The following is a 22,093-nucleotide window of genomic DNA, read 5'->3' on the forward strand; positions in this document are numbered from 1 at the left end:
CTGCCCCTGTGCAGAGGGAGTTCTCGTCCCTGGCTCTTCCCTTTGCCGGAGGGGACCCACAATAAAGCTTCCTTCGTGCGGAACCAGCCACACGAGCCTCTCGTCTCTCTCTCTGGTCTGGCTTGGCCTGGAGGCTGCCCTGCAGAGCTGAGCTGGAATCACGAGCTGATAATCACTAAAGAGCTGACAGCCTCTGCAAGGGCCCTCCTGCCAGCAGCTGAGGGAAGACACGGGGCCTCAGGAAGGCGATTCCTTTTGGGACCATCTCCCTGGACCGGTCACCTCTTCCTTGGTCAGAGCCACTGACCCCACCACCAGTTGTAATATCTCACCACTCTCATCATAAATAATTTATTTTCACCAAGAAGAAGCAAATTCTTTTTTAGAAAAAGTAGCGCCTAATACAGAACAAAAATATCCAAACTTGTCTGTATAGTCAATATTTTTTATTTTATTCCGGTTTGACCCTCAGTCCATTACTAAGAGCTTCATGAGCAACATAACTAGGAGCAACCATATTGACTTCTGGTTTTGCTTTTGGTTATTGAATTTCATCTTTCCAGAACTTTATGAAACATTACATCTGTAGTTGTAGTATTCTAAGAATAACTATTTGGTTTTAACAGCAAAATTGCTGAGTGAGTGAGTTATATAAAAATCCACTTATTTCCACTCACTAAACTATTTTTAAAAATTCAGTACAAGGTAAGTACTTCATTATAGTAAATTTAGATTTAATAACAATTTCAAATGTAATATTTTTTATAAGAGAGACCTCAACAAATATACAACATGAAATAAACACTTTGTAGAAATAATCAAAGCAAAATGTAAAATGATCTTCATACCCATTGACAAGTAAATCTCTCATCTGTAAACCTCATAAAATCTTTTTGTTTCAATATTGTTAGCAATTTCCTCATATGACTATCAGCATAACAGCACAGTAAGCAATCTTGGGAGCCCTTTTGCAAATATTTATGAGTGATCATGTTAGTTTTGTCCGTGGATAAATTCACTTGACTTTCTGTTTACCTTTTCACAAAGATGCCTCCTGGCTGGAAGAAACGTAATGTCACCTTAATTATGTTCTTGCTTTGGTAGCATAAATTATTTATGCTTTAACATATTTATATTTAGCCTTTTCTAGCTTTCATTTCTGACCTCCAGTGTGTGAGCTCTGAGGAAGCACAGTGGTTAAGGCATATGACCTAGCAATGTTTACTGGTTTTTTACCTTGTCATATCTCTTTGCAACATAGATCATTGAGACTGAGCAGCTTTGCTAGCCAGCCCATGAAGTTGTAAAGGTGAGACTGTTCTTAGTTGCTTAAAGTGGATTAAGATTTTATGCATATCAAGAAGGTCATTCCAGCTGCTACACCTACTTCATGATAAGTGTACAGCTCTGGGGATTGCAAACGGGCACAATGTAGATTGTCAAAGCTAGATCATTAAATCAAAAATTGTCATCATGGGACTGAGTGTCTTAGGAGTACTAACAGTTATAGTGCACCTTTTCCCATTAGCTGTAGGAACTAGGAACAGCCAGTACTTGAAGGAATTACAAGACTGGATTTCAAACTGATGACCCAGTATCTGAAAAAAAAAAACATTTCTTCTTCTGTGCCCTTTTCCTAGAGTCAGTATTAACAGCATCAGCTTCTCAACTAACTGTAGTTCTTGAGTTAGGAATCAGAAAGTTACAGAACTCAAATGCTTCTGGAGCCATGGAAAAGATCACTGCCAGCAGCAAATCCAGCAGATCCAAAATGCAGTTGAGCAATTTGTTTAGAGTACCTGTAAAATAATTTTGACCAATCTGATACAGCATACAAAACAAACTATTCAGTTGAAAGATTGCCTTGTATACAAATATTATATATAATTGCTTCTGCAAATGGATTTGGGAGGTGGGAATAACTCTAAAAAAAGTCCAAACCCCCAAACTACATTCATATTCCCATTTGATATCTCTGCAATGCATATTGTGTTTAATAATAGTAAATGTACAAACAGTGGTTTGTACTAACCCAGTCATATTCTGATTCTCAACATGAGTTGGGAAATCAGTGATTTCAACATTTTTCAGGACAATGGTTGAAATTAGTGAACTAGGCTCAGGCTCCTCATTATTCATGATAATTTCAGGCCTATCTTACTCAGAGTTCCTAAACAATACTTACAGAAGTTTAGGAGAGCTACACGCACTAGCCAGTAAGACTGTTTTGATTATCACATCTAATCAGGACTTACCTGGAAACAGTTTCAGCTTCTAACATTCTTGACATTCCAAACTAAAATAATTATGAAATATGAATGAATTTTACTGTAGAATCCATTTCTAATCTTTTAAGAGAGACATTGTTTGGATAAACCTATAAAATTATTCTGTCTTCCATTTGTCGAAGGAGAAATGAAGAGCAAATGAGAAGAGACGGAAAGGTGAAAAAAAGGTATGCATATATAGCATTTTCCCCAAGATGATGCCTGAGTGGGACATAATGAAATGACATTTAGCTTGAACCTTTTGAAGAATCAAGCAATCTTCTTAGCTTGAACATAGATGTAGAGCTGGTTTTCTCTCTTTTGCCACTGTAGATTTCCCTTCACCACAAAAAATGCCCAAACAAATGAAAAAATAAGACTACCTATAACATCACTCTCTCAAGCCATAACAAAGAGTTCTGGACTTAAGGTGGAGGAGAGCAATGTCTAAAGTTATTCTATTACAGGAATAAGATTCATAGCTATGGGCCATTTCTGAGATGATGCCTCCCACGCTTCTGAGTCACGCTGTTGCAGTTGACATTTGCATTATTTCTCAAAGAATACTTCTATGACAGGAATAAGCAGAGCTATTTCTGTTGATTAGAACAAATTTGAGTAACTAAGGGACAAAAATGAGATTCTGCAAATCTTGGAGATTACACTTACGGGACTCATTAAAAAAAATTCTAATTTTTTTTTTGGCGGATGCATGCTAAGTTTCACATATACAGAATGTTAAAGGCAAGCTATTTTCTCATTACAGAGTTAATAACACATCAGATATATCTGAAAAGTGAGAAGCAAAATTATTTCCCTGATCAGGTGAGTATCATTCCGATTACTCACTGATGGTTGAAAATTCAGAAGATGAAGACCTCTAGGAGCAAGAACAAAAATATATTCTAACTAGAAATGAGAATCTGTAATAATAGCCTTGGATAATTCCATTCTGGTGCGATTTCTTCAGACTTTCAGTTCTTGAGGATAGTTCATGAGTATACTACTCATGGCTGAATTATTCATATTTAGTCACAAATTGTAGAGGCTCTGGAGGTGATAAACTGTTCTGTATGAGGTTCTGCTCCTGTCAGGATGTATGCAACATATGGAAACTAAACTGGGTGATGTTTTGGCTCTCTGACAGGTCCTGACTGATATACTGTTGTAGAAACTTGATATATTCACTCAATCAGGCCTCTCACAATAAAATGGTGATCTAATTTTTTAAGTACAGCCAACAGTACTGCTTACATTTTATATGTGGTGTCATACACAACAGTAATCTAGAGCATGTCCTTTTACCATTTCTTGATTCAGTGCAACTGTTTTATTGTGATTTGCTCTTCTACTGACCATACTCTAATAATCACACTTGATGAAAATATTAAACATTCAAACTCTGCATCTACATCTTAGGTCTTTGAGGAGAAATTTAATAGCAATTTCCCACTTCAGCATGACAATAGTTTGGAAGTGACTGACCTTGACCCTTGGTTCTTCTATGTGTAACCTAACAGCAAAAGACTTAGCAGGACAGTTATGAGTATGCATAACATTAAATATAATCTAAAGATATTTCAAAGGGAGACATACAGGTATAATTCATCCTATCAGTTCTGTTCTGGATGAGACAAGATATACATGTACATGAATGTCTTCTCCTAAGTCACCTGCCTTACAGGACAGAATCAATATGTTGGTTATACAGTGTTTATGCAGTGCAGATGCACACAGAAGCCTGTAGGCTATAACCATGTGATGCTACTGGGTGTACTCCACATCTATACCCAGGTTAGCTCTCAGTAAGAGGTTTTCCTGGAATCAGTTGTACCTATTTAAGATGGTCAGCAATGTAGTGCTGGCTAACAGTGACTACAACAGCCAACTCCTGAGAGAAGGTCATATTTCCCTGCCAAGATAAATTGTGAATTTTGTCTACTTACCTGAGGAAAGTGCTAAAGACATTTGCATTATAATATATTGTAATAAAATATGTTGCTGCAAAAACAGATGGAATAAATGGTCTTAGAAAGTACACTGCTGAGGTGTCTTCCCCTGAGCAACTGTGAGAGCAGAGCTATACAAATAAGGGCTAGGAAGCAGGAACACAGCCAGAAATGTGTGCACCACTGACTCCTTTACAGGATGAAAAATCTAATAATCTGATGACTCTTCAAAAAGCCCCTGAGTCTACTGCCCATCTGTTTTACTTGTGTGCACTTAATGATGAGGGAATTGTCCCATTCGTTCTTACAACTGCTTCTGGGGTTATATTCAGACTCTTTTGAAAACCATCATGTTACTCAGTAAGGGCAGAATCTTAACAGCATGTACAGTCTGCTGCAAGGAAAGACCACTGGTGGTCAGAGCCTGACCACTCATTGCCCCAAAGACCACTGATAGCTACACGACTTTTAAGGTCTGTGTGTCCAGGTTGAAAATAGCAGCCAGCTGCCACTGTGCACCAAATCTGACAGAATGGCCTTATCACACATGCACAGGGAACTCTGCATTGAACAGACTTGGGCTCATTGTGCACAGAGGCATAAAGCTACCTTACTTTCTTCCCAGGGGAAGTCAGAACTTCAGGCATAGTTATTTGCTAACTTTAGTGGTGTAACTGTGTAGCTCGGTGATAGTATATTGTCTTTGCTAGTAATAGACCGTAAGCTCTGTACTGAGTTTGCCTGGCTTCAGGGCTGAGGCTTGTCAGGTCTGCTCTGCCTGAAGTTGTCTTGATCTGCCTGCAGCTTTGTTTGACTTGGTTTATCTGTAACAACAATTTCTCTTACAGACCAGGTATTTATGTCTAATTTATTTTACTTTTGTTGTTGTTGTAAGGTAAAAACAATTTTATATATAGAGGAGTTATTAGTTCTTCTATGTAGAATGAGAGGCTTATGACTCTAAAATAATGATGTAGAGCAGAGGAATAGAGGTCTGGTACAATAATATTCTTGAGAGGTGGGAACTGGGGATGTATCAGAGAGAAGTACAGCAATGGGACTTTAAGGGATAGGGCACAGGGCGGCACTGGAGACTCCACAACGGTGAACAATTTAGTGATGGACATTTAAAGAAATACAGACCTGGAGTGAAACTGATCTTGTCAACAGAAAGAAAATAAATACATATTTTTATGACGTATATAAAGGGCAACATATATAGTAATTTATAGTAATTTTGATACAACATGAAACTGTAAGTTCTTGAAGAAAGAGAAAAAGCATAAAAGTGTGTCAATAAACAGATAGAAAGGACCACAAGTGGGTCCTAGACAGAGGAAGAAGCCATTAACATGAGCATCACTTTCCTCACAGCAAAGGACTCCAGCTACAGATGACTCACCAGAGCATCCCCACAACTTCTGCTATTATAGAACCACCAAGTAACAGGAAGAGGGAGAACCTGACACCAGGAAAAGGAGTAGACTGTAAGGAATGTGTACACAACCATTTTAACTGCATTGCAATTAATTTTTTCCTTGTAATAATCAGATCTAGCCTAATAATGACTTTTGAGTAGCACTGTTAAGATTTCGGTGACATAAACGGCATTATTTGTAATGGGTTTCTTTTTTTTGTCCATTCACAAGATTTTGAACATAACAAGAAGACATAAGAAAACAGTCTGTTCAGATTGACTGCTATCTACCTCAGAGTGCCCAAATTATTCAATAAATTCTAGTGAATTAAGTAATAATAATGTTATTAACCTTTAACAGAGGTGATATTACTCTTTGAATAATAGAAAGATAGATAAAGCTGTGTTAGTAATTACCACAGTATATTTCCCATGAAATAAAATTTAATAAAACATGGGCCCTGATTCTACCCATAGTGTTTTGTAATAATTAAATTGCCACCACACTTACTGCTTTTAATGATATTTTATGAACTTTAATATGTATGTAGAAATTGAATATTTTCTTCTCTCAAGGATTAAAAGCAAAAGAAGTTGTTTTTCTGTTTTAAGTCTTACAGTGTACTTAATGAAGGTTGGAATCAAAGAGATTTGCTAAAAATACATTGCCTAAATAAAAAAACCCCACACTATGTACTATACATAGAATCTTGTGTGCTTTAAAATTTCTTTTCTACATAATGAAGTACATGTACAGAATGTGGAAACCTTGTGCTGAAACAAGTATTACATGTGCCCATAAATTAATGTGTCCCCTTAGGAAAATGAAATTTCACAATGTAATTACCCCATTTCTTCACTGAAGACATAAAGGAATTTATAGAACTAATTACCCTGATAATGGAGAGGGATTTTTCTTCTCCTCTTTCATTGCAATCCCACCTAGAAGCATGATATAGGAAGATGTAATTCATTGAACTCCTCAGTGGCTCTGCTATTATATATTTATTAGAAGAAACTGAGGCATTTTAATAGTTTCTCTTGAATTTATTCATAAATATTCCCATATAGCAATAAATACAACATTCCAATATAGTACTGGAGATGTTGAAATAAAGTTTTCCTGCTTCAAGTTTTCTTCTGCTAATTTTCCAGGTAAAAGTGCTATTAAATGAAAAAAACTACTTTGGTTAAATTACTGCTTTTTCAAGTCTTCTCTTCCACAACTGTTTGTAACAGTGTATGAAGTGCTACATTAATCCTATTCTTTAGCTTAGGAAAGCTTTCGCTGAAAATTTTTATGGTTATCCTAAGAAATATCCTTAAAGGTAGTAGCTATATGCAAATAGTTAAATATTGATTTTTTTCATAGTAATAATTAGAGAACATCTTTCCTTTCATGATCTCAAACCTCTTTGCAAATTGGAACTATTAATGGTTTAGAGGCAGTATTTGCTCTTTAAGACAGTACATATGGGATGGCTAACTAGACAAGAAAGACAACCTTATACCTAAGGAATGCTATTCCCTTATACCTAAGGAATGCTATAATAAATCTTGTCAACTAAAATAAACCAATGAACAAATGAACAAAATTTTAAAAAATAATAAAAGATTAAAGAAAGTAATTAAATAAAAGTCTAGAAGTGCTATCTGTCCTCTGAAAGGTTCCCAAGCCGATATTTGGAGTGGGGAGGGTATCTCATTTGTGAGTATGTGGGTGTGTATGTGAGATTTTTAGTTTTGTTTTTTAAAAACACAGTTTATAAAACACAACAAGAATAGAAAAGTTAATAAAGAACCCCATATAGAATCAAAGAATCATTTTGGTTGGAAAATATCTTTAAGATCATTGAGTCCAACCATAAAACTATCAAGTGTACCACTAAACCCTGTCCTTAAGCACAACACCTGCACATGTTTTAAATATCTCCAGACCTGGTGACTCAGACACTTTCCTGGACAGCCTGTGTCAATGCTTGATAGCTTTTCCAGGGAAGAAATGTTTTCTAATATCCAATCTATATCTCCCCTAGCACAACTTTTGTTCACAAACAACAGGTCCAGTGAAATACCTTCCATAGTTGTCGGCCTCACCAGCTGTCTCAGGAAGTGACCTTCCACACATTGCGAGAACCTCCCAGACTCTTTCCTCTCCACTGTACTGTTTTTACAGCAGAAATCTGGTAAGTTGAAGCCCACCACGGGGAAAAGGGCTGGCTTTTGTGAGACTTCTTACAAAATATTATTTTATATTTTATAACTATAAAAAGTATGTCGTCTTTTGCCTTTTCGTCTGGGTTGGTTAACTCCTACCAGGTTATCTGCCTTGTTGGCCTTTCCCCAATTCTTACCCATAAAGACTCAACCTTATCATTACCACCATCATTCAAAACACTCCATAACATGCACAATTACCCCACCACCTCTCCTTCCTTGCCTATCCCTTCTGAAAATTTTCTAGCCATCCATTGTGGCACTCCAGTTGCGGAAGTCAATCCGTTTCCATGATTGCAACTATATTTCTGCACCATTTAAAAATTTTATTTATTTCTAAAAATGGCAAATCTAAAGCAACCAGAAGAGTTAGACTTCAAAGACATTTAACATCCCCTACTCTTGCTGAATTGTAAGGACTAGTTATTATATCAAAGTGCAGACAGTCATAAAAGAAATGTCAGGGAGGACTGGTTTGCCTGAACATCAGTGCTTTAAAATTCAATGGTTAGAGCTGTACTAGTCATCTTGGGCCTGTGTTATCGTCAATGAAAAGAAGCAGGCATCTCCAGAGAGAGATTAATCTCACCCTATGAAAGGCAAGCAAATTAGATCAAAGCAGTCACCCTCTGGAAGTGCATATTTATCTTCAACAACCATAAATGAAGCCTGAGGTGAACTGCTCAGACTTAGATGTCTAACACATAAATGTTAGGTGAAATGAGCCTCTAAAATTTACCACTGAAAGCTCTATACAATATTAACTCCATATCTTTCTCAACTTTTCTTATTTAGCATACAGCACAAGTCCCACAAAAGAATGTATGAACTTGAGACCTCTAGAACAACAGCTGAAAAAGTTTTGCAGCCAGAGATGAAGTCACACATTCTACTGGGCATTGACAGTGTTCTGAGGCATGAATTCCCACAGCAGGGAGCTTGAGTGAAAACGTCCAAATAATCCTGAGAAGCAGATTGCAGTTCCCAAAGGAAGAAGTAAAGACTTAAAAATAAGATGTTGCTACCAATCTCCCCAGAAGAAAAAAACCTTTTTTTGACCTAGAATCTGGTGTTAAAATGAATGTTTGACTAATAGTGTCTAGTCCTGAGATCAGAAGACCAGGTGCTGAAATTTTCAGAATTTACAAGGGAAGCAAAGAAACAAGAAGCAAGAAACAAGAAAGGAAAACTGACCAAAAGTAAGCCTTTCTTCTCATTTCTTACAAATGCATCCAGAAACAGTGAAAATATGGTACAGAAAGAAAGATGATCATCAAGATCACTTTAACTGCCTGGCACAGAAAGAGCTAAAATTTTAAAATTTACATTTATGAAAGTCACAGAGGAATGTTATTTTAAAGTTAACACCAAGTCTCATCATTGAACACATGATTAAAAGTGTTTGCTGATATCCTATTGACAGTGTTGGTAAAGGCAGCTTTTGCAAAAAGATGATCTACATCTCTCAAGCAACGGTCAAGCAACTGAAAAAAATATACAAAATTAGGCAAACAAACATACAAACAAAACAACAACAACAAAAAAGAAACTAAGAAGAAAACATCCCAAACTACTAAATATTTATAAAAATTTCTGGGAATATTTCTGACCTATAATAGAATAAGTTGAAACAGAAATGGAAAATAGATTGAAGCAAGTAAAAAGAAAAAGAAGAAACTTTAGGAACATATTCCTTCATTTTTGATAATGGAAACACTCATTATGCTTTTATATAATAAATGATGTGTTTATATAAATACTGAATCTCTGACATCAATCCAAAACAATTAAAGTCTATATCAATCACAAATTATATTTTAATTTGTTCAGATGTTTGACATCTTTCAAATTTCCTTGAGTATGACTTCTCTTGAAAACCACATTTAGATGGAAGAAGAAAACTTTGGAACATCTAAAAGCTGTTGAGTTCCAGAGATGGTGTTTTCATGTAAAACAAGCAAAAATCTTTGAGTTTATTTGGTCAGGGAGAAAAATGTCTGCTTTGTGCTGTTTTTCTTTCTGTAGAGCTAATAGTTTAGGAGAGAGAGGTAAAAAAAAGTATAAAAAATTAAATGGGAAACAAGAGTCTGTTTCTAAACTCCAAAAGGAAACAAGAGTTGAGACTATGATTTTCCATAGTAAAAACATTTACAAAGGAAATGATGTGGCCTCAAAATAAGAAAAAGTAGTTCTTAAAAATCTATAGAGGAAGAAAATATCAATAAGATCAGAGACAAGTACAAAATCCTGTTTATGGACAGGAACTAATTTTAGTGGTTTTAGATTACTCATTCAGAATATTCAAAGGAAAAGAAAAAAATGGGTGGTGGTGATATTTTTAAATTACAGAGTAAAGGAAATCTTGCTTTATTTAAGGGTAAATTATCATAGACGTAAGAAATTGCAAACCCAGATTTAGCTGGCTTTGTAACTCTGAAAGTTTAAAATTTTCAGATAGTATTTTATAGCAGTGACTTTGAAGCAAATCAAATCCTAATCCCCTAAAATTCCCAAAAGGAAAAGAAATAAAAATATTTGTTGCATAAACTGTTGACTTTCAGTAGTTTGTCCAGCTTTGTTATTTAATAGATGTGGCCTTTACAACTGCTCTAATATTATACCTAAATTTACTTCTATTTTCTAAATTTTGTGCCCCTTGGCCTTCATTTATATGATCCATAATATTTAGAACATTTGGTGGAAGGGTGTAATACTATCCTATCTATATTCTATCTCACACCAAATCTAATTAAAAAGAAAATCTTGTTCTCATTTGCCTCTCTTAATTCCTTCACCCTCCCACCATCTCCATTACTGACTTTGTGACTGAACACTCTAATTTAACTTGTATTCATCATCTGCTTTTTTCACCAGTATAGGCACAATTTATTTCATATATTGTTTTTATCTTGCATTATTTGATTCTCCTTTGTCTATTTGGGAATAATATATTTTCTCAAAATTAGTTGTGTCATAATGGTTGCAGAAAAACCTGCTGTATACGCTGACTTAAGCCATAAGTGCTAAAGAATTCTTGTCTTTCTGAGAAGAAAAATAACTTTCCAAATTTTTATGGAAAGAGCATTGATGTATACTTCCACTCACTATTTGACATAATGATCATTTGTGTATTATTGTGTGATTACAACGAATCATGATCAGTTGTGTGAAAAACTCACAGTAAACAGTAGTCATAGTAAATACAGATTAGAGATGTAGTCTAACTGATAGATTTTGTTCAGAAAATTCTCCTTTAGCCTTGCTTGGGTACTACAGTGGAAGTTTCAATGTATCAGCAGACAGATGAATATATAGACTGAAAAAAATTCGATATTAATTTTTATAGTGTGGGATAGAAAGTCACATCCAGGGAGCAGGAGTCAAACATGCTGATACGTGAACTAAAAGGAAAAGAAAACTAGTGGAAGGAGAATGAAAACCTTAAAGTGTTAAAGAATATCTGCCTGTGGCAGACTTGAGGAAGCAAATAAATGACAGGCAATTGGGACTGAAACAGAAACTTTAAGGGAGAAAAGATGGGGCACAGTAGGCAAAAAAAAAAAAAAGACAGAAGAGCACATGTAAGCTGAAAATAAGTAAAGAGCAAGATAAAGAGCAATGCACAGAAAAATGTGAAAAATTGCAGGCATGCAGAGACCAGAGCAATATACGGGAGATCATGGAATGTAACAAAGATGAACTGGTACCCCGATAGCTCTGGCAGGAAAAGGCAGAGGCAGCAGGAACTATAAGATATTTACATTATATTGTCTTCATAGGGCAGATTATATTAAAAAATATAATTTCAATAGGGAATTGCATTGCTTTCAAGATGCTGCTACCAAAAAGCCCTAGAAAGAACATTATAAAAATTCATTGAAGTAAAGTTCCAGAGCTAATGGATCAACAGTTTTCAATACAAAAAAATATCCTGCAGAAAAATGTAAATCTAGGTCTACCAACTAAGAATTATTAATGTGTATTTTACTTCCTTTAAGAGAGATTATTTTTAAACGGTCCTAATCAGTTGTTAAAGATATTATTATTATTATTATTGTTATTGTTATTGCTATTATTATTACTTTACCTTAGTTATAAGTTCATAGCTTTTTGACTTATTTCCCACCCCCAATCTCTATGAACTGTTAATGGAAATAACACCTGTTTAAATCATGCAATATTTTTCACAACAACTTGTTCTCTTGCCATTACATAAATGACAAGCAGTGATGATGCAGTTGTATAAAACAGATACAATGAAAAAAATTGAATACTTTCATGATTATCCAGGCATATTTTATCTCCTTTGGTTTACTCTGGAGAGCAGCCAACAATCTTCTAACTTGTGGTAGTATGTAGGTACAAAAATGCTATTAGTGAGGATCTTCTTGTTATTTTTCTAAGTCCGTGAGAGACTTTTCTCTCTCACAGAAGAGGTAGCAGGGAATGTAAACAACCAAGCCACCTGCAACCTTGGAAAGTCTTGTTTATGGTATAGTAGAAAATATTTTGATAATGGGTGTTTTAGGATTTTGGCCAATCACCCCCAAGGGGTGGCTGGTCCTTTGTCCAATTAGACTATGAAGAAAAAAGTCTATAAAAGAGTTTGTAAAATAATTAAATCAATCAATCTTGCTGCACAATTCCTGCCTGCTGGATCTTCTTCTCCTCCTCCCTATGGCTGCGGGACACAGTGATATACCGTAGGAACCAGGCCTGCGGTAATATTTGGTGACCCCGACGTGATTTGCACTCTCTGACGTGTCCTGCTGCTGCGAGCCAAGCCGAATTCCTGTAGAGGTGCGCTGTTCCTTTTACCCCCCGGGACCGGGAGGTCCGACAGAACTGAGAAATGGCGAACAGCGGTTCACAGAACGACGCTGTCGTACTGGTCTGGAAAGGTGTGTTTAGCATATTGCAAACCTCCATTCCTGAAAACTCAGTTCGGGAATTATTAGACTGGGCTACTTTAAAAGGGATTTCCATGGACAGAGATACTGCCCTGGACTTTGCCTTATGGCAGGAACTCGGCTCTGCTGTCCGACACGAGCTCCCGACTGGGGAGCCGGCAGCGTTAGGATTATACAAAACCTGGCGTTCATTATTTTTTCTGCTGACAGCCCTTGACTGTGATAGCAGGGCTGGATCGCCTGTCTCGGTGATAAGTGACGGAGGAATGTCCGAGGGGGGCCCCGCTGACTGGGCTTCTGGGGCAAGTGATGGTGGATTCGGAATAACCCCCCCGGCTCCACAGGCAGAGCCTGCGCCGGCTCACCCTGCACAGTCTCAGGACTCCGCAGCCCCCAGGGACCCCGCGCCGCCAGAGGCGGGGGGGTCAGGGCAGAGGCAGGGCGCACAGCCTGCCTTGCCGTTCGGCTGGACGGCAGCCACGGCTTATCCAGGGCCGCAGATCAGCGGCTTAGCCAACTGGACGCCCAGAGAGCGTCCTAGTTCGGCTCCGTATGCACCTGGATCTAACTTAGCGGGCGTAGCGCCGGGCGTGCCCCCCCCCGGAACTGCCTGGCTATGGCCCGCTGCCCTCCCTGGCGCTGGACTGTTCTGCGCAGTCACAGAACCGAGCCATGGACCCTTTTATGCAGCATTTGCCCTTTCTGGCAGAGCTGCGAAACCTGTCCCGAAGGATGGAGGACTTGCTCAGCCTGTTAGAGCGGCGAATGCCCGAGCCCGCACCGCAAGCGGCGCCAGCGCCGGCCGTGCCGTCCGCGCCGCCCGCACCCCCCCGCCAGAAGCGGGAGACGCAGCTCCGAGCCGAGAAACGGCGCAGCCGGCGGCGAAACCGGGAACAGTGCTGCCGCGGGAAAACCCGGAAGCAGCAGTGGCTGCTGAGCGGCGGGCAGAGGCGGCGGCACCGGGAGCGCCCGCAGAGAACGGACCGGCAGCGGTGCCGGGCGCGTCCGCAGAGCGCCGGCCAGAGACGGCGGCGCTGAGCGCGCCCGGGGAGCGCGAAACAGTGGCGGAAGCGGCGGCCGCGCAGAAAGCGGCTGCTGTGCGGGAGACGAGCGCGGCGCCGACCGCGGCGCCGGGCGCAGTCGTAGCTCCAGAGTCGGCTGCAGCTTCAGTACCGGCTCGGTCGGAACTGGCCGAGACGGCCTCCCGTAAAGAGACTGCTGTACAAACTGCCGCGCAGCCAGCTGCAGTCTGTCCTGTCTGTTCTGGCCCTGGCAAACTTAGCCAAAGTGCCTCCCCTCCCCGTACATTTCTGTTCCCTCCCAGCACCCCAAAGTTGCCTTTGCCTGATGATTCCTCGTCAGGCAGTGAGGCAGATGAGGTTCTGGCCCCAGGTCGTCAGGCGGCTGTAGCCGCGTGGCGAAGAAAAAGGCTGCGCCGGTCTCGCCCCTGGACCTTTCCGGACTGCACGGTAACAGTGCGTCCGATGCATCGTAATCGCTTCCTAGAGTCTCTTAAGGTGCAAGCATTGGGGGAGGGTGACTGGAGGTTATTAGAAATCCTTGGACTGCCAAATAGATCTGGGGATTCTGGGGGTAACCGGGGAGCTGTTACACTCCATCCGCAGGCTGTGCCCGACGTTCAGGGTGGTACTGGTTCCCCAAAAGAGATCCGAGCTTTCCCAGTGTATAAGGCTCTCCCAGATTCAGGAGAGCATGATAGGCATGAGGTAATTGCTTGGAAAGTTGCCCAGGACCTCCAATCCAAGGTGGCACAATATGGGCTAGGTTCTGCTGAGGTTATGCAAATAATAAGGGTGATAAATACAGATTTGCTTTCTCCATTTGATATCAGACACTTAGGTCAAATTCTATTTCAACCTGTACAATTTACAGTTTTTGAGACAACCTGGAGAAAGCTGGCCAAGAAGACTGCATTAGCAAATTTGCAGCTCCCTGCTGCTGATCTTAGACAGACAGCAGGAGTGGATGCTTTGATGGGGACTGGTCCCTTCTCTGATCCCAGTCTACAGGGTAACTTGCCCTCTAGCATCCTGCAGCAAGCACAACAGGTCGGCATGGCTGCCCTGTTGAAAACCATAGAGTTGTCAGCACCCAGAAAGCGATATACTGAAATAGTTCAAGGAAAATCAGAGTCATTCCTTTCTTTTGTAGAGAAAGTTGCTGCTTCTCTCGAGAAGCAGGTTGAAGATGACGGGTTAAGACAGTTGTTGTTAAGGCAGTTAGTGAGAGATAACGCAAACGAGGAGTGCAGAAAAATCATAGATGCCTTACCAGGGGATCCTGAGGTAACAGACATGGTCGAAGCCTGCGCTAAGGTGGGATCTGGGAACCAGAGAAGGTCTGCTTTGGCTGCGTTCCTGCAGCCTGTTCGCGCATCTTCTGGTCGTGAACCAAAGCAACCAAAACAGGTGAAGAAACGGAAGCGGCCTAAGCCTAGCCAAAAAGAGAACACACCGATCCCCCAGTGCAAAAGGTGTGGCAGGCCAGGGCATTGCACGGGCTACTGTAGATCCCGGACTCATGCCAATGGTCAGCCTTTGTCGGGAAACTTCCGCCGGGGTGCAAGGAGGGGGAATTGCTCTCCGATGCAGTCGCTCCCCCAGAGAGTGGCACAGGTACAGGCACAGGCCTACCCAGCCACCCTAGAGACGGCACCCAGGGATCAGACGGCACCCAGGGATCAGACGGGTTTGACGTCCACACCGCAGCCGCAGTCGTCTTAGACTCTAGCGGTATTTATAAGGTTCCCTTGGATGCATATGGACCCTTATCCCAGGGATCCAGTGCGATGCTGGTGGGAAAACCTGATGTTGCCCATCAAGGAATCTTAGTGCACTCAGGAGTTATTGATGCTGACTTTAAAGGTCAGATTTGCGCTATGGTCTCCACGCAAAAACCCCCTGTAACTATTCCTGAAAAGACCTGCCTTGCTAAATTGGTGCCTTTTAAGTCTTGTGTCCCCAGGATAGAGCAACAAACTCACGAAGATAACGGCAGTGGATCTACGGGACTTCCGCAGGCCTTCTGGACTGCAGACATCTCTGACCAAAGGCCACAGATGACATGTACCCTGATCCTGCCGAACGCCCGTCTGCCCCGGATTCAGCTTCGAGGTTTGATTGATACGGGTGCTGATGTAACTATCATCTCCTTCTCTGCATGGCCTCCCTCATGGCCTTTAGCCCCGGTGGGATCGGCCATCGCAGGATTAGGAGGATCCACACAGAGCTATCTAAGCGAACGGCCTGTGATGGTGAAGGACTCAGAGGGGCACACAGCTACAATCAGGCCTTATGTTGCTACCACTTCCCTTAACCTTTGGGGGCGGGATGTGTTGGCAGCTTGGGGTGTACAGATTGGGACAAATTTTTAGCAGGGGTCACTGTGTGTAAGGGCGCACAGCATCCTACACTGCCTTTGCGGTGGTTGACTGACACACCAGTCTTTGAGCCGCAGTGGCCCCTACCAAAAGAGAAGTTAGACGCCCTTCATCAGCTGGTTCAGGAACAGTTGCAACAGGGGCACCTTGAACCTTCTACTAGCCCCTGGAACACTCCTGTTTTCGTAATTAAGAAGAAATCAGGGAAATGGAGGTTATTGCAGGACCTCCGGAAAGTTAATGCAGTAATGGAAGGTATGGGGGCATTGCAACCTGGCATGCCCTCTCCCACCATGATTCCTACGGGGTGGGACATCCTGATCATTGATTTAAAGGATTGTTTTTTCACAATTCCTTTGCATCCTGATGACAAACCAAAATTTGCCTTTACTGTGCCTGCCATTAACAATGCTGAACCTGCTAAGAGATACCAATGGAAGGTCCTCCCTCAAGGGATGAGGAACAGCCCAATTATCTGTCAGTGGTATGTTGCCCAAGCGTTAGCCGGAGTTCGCAAGCAGTTTCCTGATGCACGCTGCTACCACTACATGGATGATATCCTGGTGGCAGCGTCCACTCGGGACGAGCTGCTGAGAATACAGCCTCAGCTGCTCACTGCTCTGCATGCCTATGGATTAGAGGTAGCTCCGGAGAAAGTTCAACAGCATCCTCCTTGGAAATATTTAGGAGTGAAAATTTTGGACCAAATTATCCAATGCCAAGAGGTGCAATTCCCGGATTCGATTAAAACCTTGAATGATGCTCAAAAGCTGTTGGGTGTCATCAATTGGTTACGACCTTATTTAGGTCTAACTGCAGAGCAGCTTTCCCCTCTTTTTAATTTATTAAAAGGGGACCCTGGTCTGAATTCACCTCGGGAGTTGACTCCGGAAGCGCGGCAAGCGCTGCAGGAGGTCCAACGGGCTGTTTCCGCTCGTCAGGTTTATCGAGTGGATCCCTCCATTGCTATCACTGTTTACATTACTATTCCAGACCTCCATCCTACAGGTATCATTGGCCAGTGGAATGCACAATGGCCTGATCCTTTGCATATCCTAGAATGGGTCTTTTTGCCTCACCAGCCAAAAAGGACGGTGACCACAGTGTTTGAATTGGTCGCTTCTCTGATAATCAAATGCCGTCAACGGTGTTTGCAACTGATGGCTGCGGATCCTGCAGTAATTGTCATTCCGATCTCAAAGGAATACTTTGAGTGGAGCCTCATCCATAGTGCTCCTTTGCAAAGCGCGCTGCAAAACTTTTCAGGGCAGATCACCTACCATTCGCCCAGCCATAAATTACTGCAGCTGGCAAAATCGACCGTACTTTCCTTGCAGCCGAGAAATAGCCGAGTGCCGGTGCAAGGACCCACCGTCTTTACGGATGGTTCAGGGAAAAACTGGGAAAGCCATTGTTACCTGGAAGGAGGGATCGGAATGGCAGGTGCTGAAGGAACACGAGTCAGGCTCTGCTCAGTTAGTTGAATTAAGGGCTGTTACCATGGCTTTTCAGCGATTCTCACAGGAACCTTTGAATTTGGTTACTGACTCTGCTTATGTAGCAGATATAACCCAACGCTTAGATTGTTCACTTCTGAAGGAGGTGAACAATGCGGCTCTGTTTTCACTGTTGCAAACCTTGTGGTCTGCGATTCAGGCTCGAGTGCATCCGTATTACATTCTGCACATTCGAAGCCACACCAATTTACCAGGTTTTCTAACAGAAGGCAATGCCAGGGCTGACATGCTGGCCAACCCTGCGTGGGTAGGGCCTCAGCCTGACAAAATTGCACAAGCCAAGGCATCGCACGGTTTCTTCCATCAAAGTGCACATACCCTGCAGAAGCAGTTCCATTTAACGCCAACCGAGGCGCGCGACATTGTCAGCGCTTGTGCTGACTGTCACGGACTCGCTGCGCCTTTGCCAGCGGGGGTAAACCCCAGAGGGCTAAAAGCCTTGCAGATTTGGCAAACGGATGTAACTCACATCCCAGAATTTGGTCGGCTGAAATATGTGCACGTGTCTATTGACACTTTCTCCTCGGCTATGTGGGCTACTGCTCACACTGGAAAGAAGGGCCGTGATGTCATTGCCCATTGGAAATTGGCTTTCTCAGTCCTGGGCGTGCCAGCTTCTGTGAAAACCGATAATGGTCCTGCCTACGCCTCGGAGAAGACGCGGCAGTTTTTACACCTATGGGGTGTAGACCATACCTTTGGTATCCCACATTCTCCTACTGGCCAAGCCATTGTTGAACACGCTCATGGTACCTTGAAGCGTGTTTTGGACAAACAGAAAAGGGGAATGCATGGAGAAACCCCACAGAGCCGACTAGCAAAAGCTTTGTATACAATTAATCACCTTACAGTACCACAAAATTCAAATAATCCTGTTATTCTGAATCATTTTCTCTCATTGCAGTCTGCAGGCAACAGACAGCTGCCCCGGGCAAAAGTCTGGGTACGGAATTTACTCACTAACCAATGGGAAGGCCCACATGAGCTTATCGTTTGGGGTCGTGGGTATGCTTGCGTTTCCACAGATACTGGAGTACAGTGGCTACCTTCAAAATGCGTTCGCCCTGACCTGCGGCACCAGAGGCAGAACAGGCAACCTCCAAACGATGACCAGAACGCCAACCATCCAAATGGCGACCAGAATGTAGATCATCAGCCCAATGACTCTTCTGATGATGACCAGGATGTCGACCATCAGGCAGATGGTCCTTCCACAAGCAGAGACTGAATTTTGAATTTCTTGTTATGGAGTCAGATAGTTAAAGCCTTAAGGACATTTTTAGAATTAATAACTGATGTAGATTTCTATTTAGGATTAATAGTAGGGTTGTTATCTTATAAAACAAAAAGGGGGAATTGTAGGTACAAAAATGCTGTTAGTGAGGATCTTCTTGTTATTTTTCTAAGTCCGTGAGAGACTTTTCTCTCTCACAGAAGAGGTAGCAGGGAATGTAAACAACCAAGCCACCTGCAACCTTGGAAAGTCTTGTTTATGGTATAGTAGAAAATATTTTGATAATGGATGTTTTAGGATTTTGGCCAATCACCCCCAAGGGGTGGCTGGTCCTTTGTCCAATTAGACTATGAAGAAAAAAGTCTATAAAAGAGTTTGTAAAATAATTAAATCAATCAATCTTGCTGCACAATTCCTGCCTGCTGGATCTTCTTCTCCTCCTCCCTATGGCTGCGGGACACAGTGATATACCGTAGGAACCAGGCCTGCGGTAATAGTAGTATAAGAAGCAGAGAGGTGTATCTTGGATAGTACTCTTCAGAGATAAGCTGCCTTGAGGTAACTGAAATACTGGGGAACTTGCGGAAACTGTAAGACTATATGGTAGGAAGGGAGATTAAAGGAAATTTACTCATGCTCCTTGTACTCAGAAAAACAGTGATTCAGCAAAACACCTTCTGAAGGTACAGTTTTCCATTTGACTTCCATATTCTCAGAATCACAGAATGGATAAGGTTGGGAAGACCTACGGTGGCTGACCTGGTCCAACCTCCCTGCTCAAGTAGGGTCATCCTGGAGCACATGGCACAGGATTGTGTGCAGGCAGTTTAATCAAAACTGTGGGTTGAAAAAGAAACTTTTTGCATTGTGGCAATATTTCACAGGACTATGAGTATGGTAAGTCGTTGATTAAGCTAAGCCTTTTGTGTGTTTTAAGGAACAGAACTATTGGCCTGCACTTTATGTAGCTCCTAAAACTACTAGAATTAAAGTTTTTTTTCTTAAAACTTCTGGATTAGCTGAAATATCTTATTCTTTTCTTTTCCATTCTATTCAGTGAATGATCATTTGCCAGCCAATAATGCATCCCTTTACAGGGAGGTTTAACAGCTGCCTGCCTTGCTGAAGTTCTGTGAGAATTAAGCATCTAATGCTGTTAGTAAGTGCTTTGCAGATGAAAATTGCAAAGTAAGTGCTAAATATAATTACTGTTATTAGATACACATTCCAATCCAAATGTTTCTTTGATTTTGTAGCTGACATAGATTCCATTTGGTATAATATGCAAAAATGGCCTTTATAAGAGTGGTCAGGTAATGAAAGTTCCTGTGATGTTTCTTGCTGAGCAGCCCATAACAATTTGTAAGCTAAGAATCAAATGCATTTTTAAACAAACAAGTAGTCTTTCTGCTTTTAATAAAAATGCTTTCTAAGTAAAGTAATATTTTCCATCAGTCAAAATGACATGAAAAGGCTAGGAGATTTGATAAGAATCCCAACAGGAACCAGATCCTGACTGGTAGGTTTGTAAAGATACAGGTCTTTTCCTTTGCACAACCACATAGGCACCAGAAATGCAAGCAGAAAAAGGTTTAGGTGTGTGTCTAAATGCACCATCAGGTAGTGAATTTCAATGGTTGGTGCACTACTCTGATTCACATAATTTACCAATCTGTTTTTTTATCTTTACGAATATGTAACTTCATATTTGGAGAATCCTTAAGCAACAATGTGTCTTCCTGTGTGCACTCCTTCTAAATTCACGAGTGCTTAAAGGACACCTGGAAATGAAACGATGAGAGCTAGAGATGAGAAAAAGCTATCCAGGCATTGATGAGAGCTCCACTCCACACTTGACTTAAGCATTATTTATGACACTACCAGGATACAGGTTTCTTTGGCTTACTTTTTCAGTAGACATCCATGTTTATTTCCCAGAATCATGGAATTGTTAGGGTTGAAAAGCATCTCTGAAGATCATCCAGCCCCCCAAGGCAGGGCCACCTAGAGTGGTTTACACAGGAACAGGTCCAGGTGGGTTTTGAATGTCTCCAGAGAGGGAGAGCCCATGACCTCCCTGGTCAGCCTGTTCCACTACTAAAATATTTACAGTGCTAAAGGTCATAACTGCAGTATAAGCAATCCCTGTCTCTATTACCCTTGTTTTACCAACAGTAAGCAAAGTTTCTGTTTGCTAACAAAATTACGTGGTCATTTTTTTTTTTACAGACTAGCTGCATTTGCATCACATTAACATAAATATGTAGGTTTAGCTGGCAAAAAAAAAAAAGGAGGGATAGTGCACATGAAGTGGTTTTATTTACTGTTTGGGAAACAAGATGTGGCTATTTGCTTGTATAGAAGTAACAGGTATTGTAAGGTTTCTGCCACACTACTGGGAAGGATGGTGTTTGTGGTGCTGCAGATTGTAGTAGTCTAAAAATAAAGCATTCTAATACTGAGTACTGAGACAATTAGGACCTGTTGTGGAAATAATTATGCGTGAAAATCTTGTTGTTATGCATCCTGGGGGCATGAAATACACCCTATCAAATAGGGAGAACCACAAAAATCCATGAGATATCACTTTGAGTCTTTCATGGCTGATGCCAGTCAGACTGCGCTTCTTTAGTTCTATTCATAAGACCCTATGGGAAATCTAAAAAAAGTGGAGTATCCAGACAAGAAATTTATCGTTATCTTTTTATTCAAGCAACAGTCTAGCAATATCCAAGGCAAGATACAACAAGAAAAATAAAAGCCACTCTTCCACTAGCCACTAAAATTTTCTAAAATGTAATGGAACTGATCTAAAATGTTTACCAGAATTAACATTCCTGTTAACAATGCATTAATAGTGTTACAATTACTCCTCCAAACAGTAAGGCTACTGTTAAAGATATTTAATTCTTAAATTGTAGTAGGAATCATTGATTTCTATAATTTCTTCTAATAATAAAGAATGGCTCCAAAGCATAAAAAGATTAGGTGAAAGGCTTTGAAAGGACAAAAATGAGATGAATTAGACTGATCTTCTGAGATATCACTGTCTTCTATGGACACAGGGTATCCAGAGGGCACATGGAAAGACTTTCACTCTTCCTGCTGCCATGCAGATTCACACAAACATGCACAGTGGATGCATCAGCATGATTTGCTCAGAAGAAATCTATTTAGCAGAA

The 22,093-nt window shown here is 41.0% G+C and overlaps 1 long non-coding RNA gene across 1 annotated transcript; it reads left to right on the forward strand.

Moving 5' to 3' along the window:
• The first annotated feature begins 238 nt into the window (after nucleotides 1-238).
• Nucleotides 239-10,398, forward strand: LOC116439828. The gene is made up of 6 exons (XR_004238300.1): nucleotides 239-1,309; nucleotides 2,411-2,455; nucleotides 3,034-3,092; nucleotides 5,591-5,703; nucleotides 7,670-7,819; nucleotides 8,646-10,398. It is a non-coding gene; the product is annotated as an uncharacterized LOC116439828 (long non-coding RNA).
• The last annotated feature ends 11,695 nt before the right edge of the window (nucleotides 10,399-22,093 follow it).

Source organism: Corvus moneduloides, chromosome 2 (assembly GCF_009650955.1).
Source record: "Corvus moneduloides isolate bCorMon1 chromosome 2, bCorMon1.pri, whole genome shotgun sequence".
Taxonomy (NCBI): domain Eukaryota; kingdom Metazoa; phylum Chordata; class Aves; order Passeriformes; family Corvidae; genus Corvus; species Corvus moneduloides.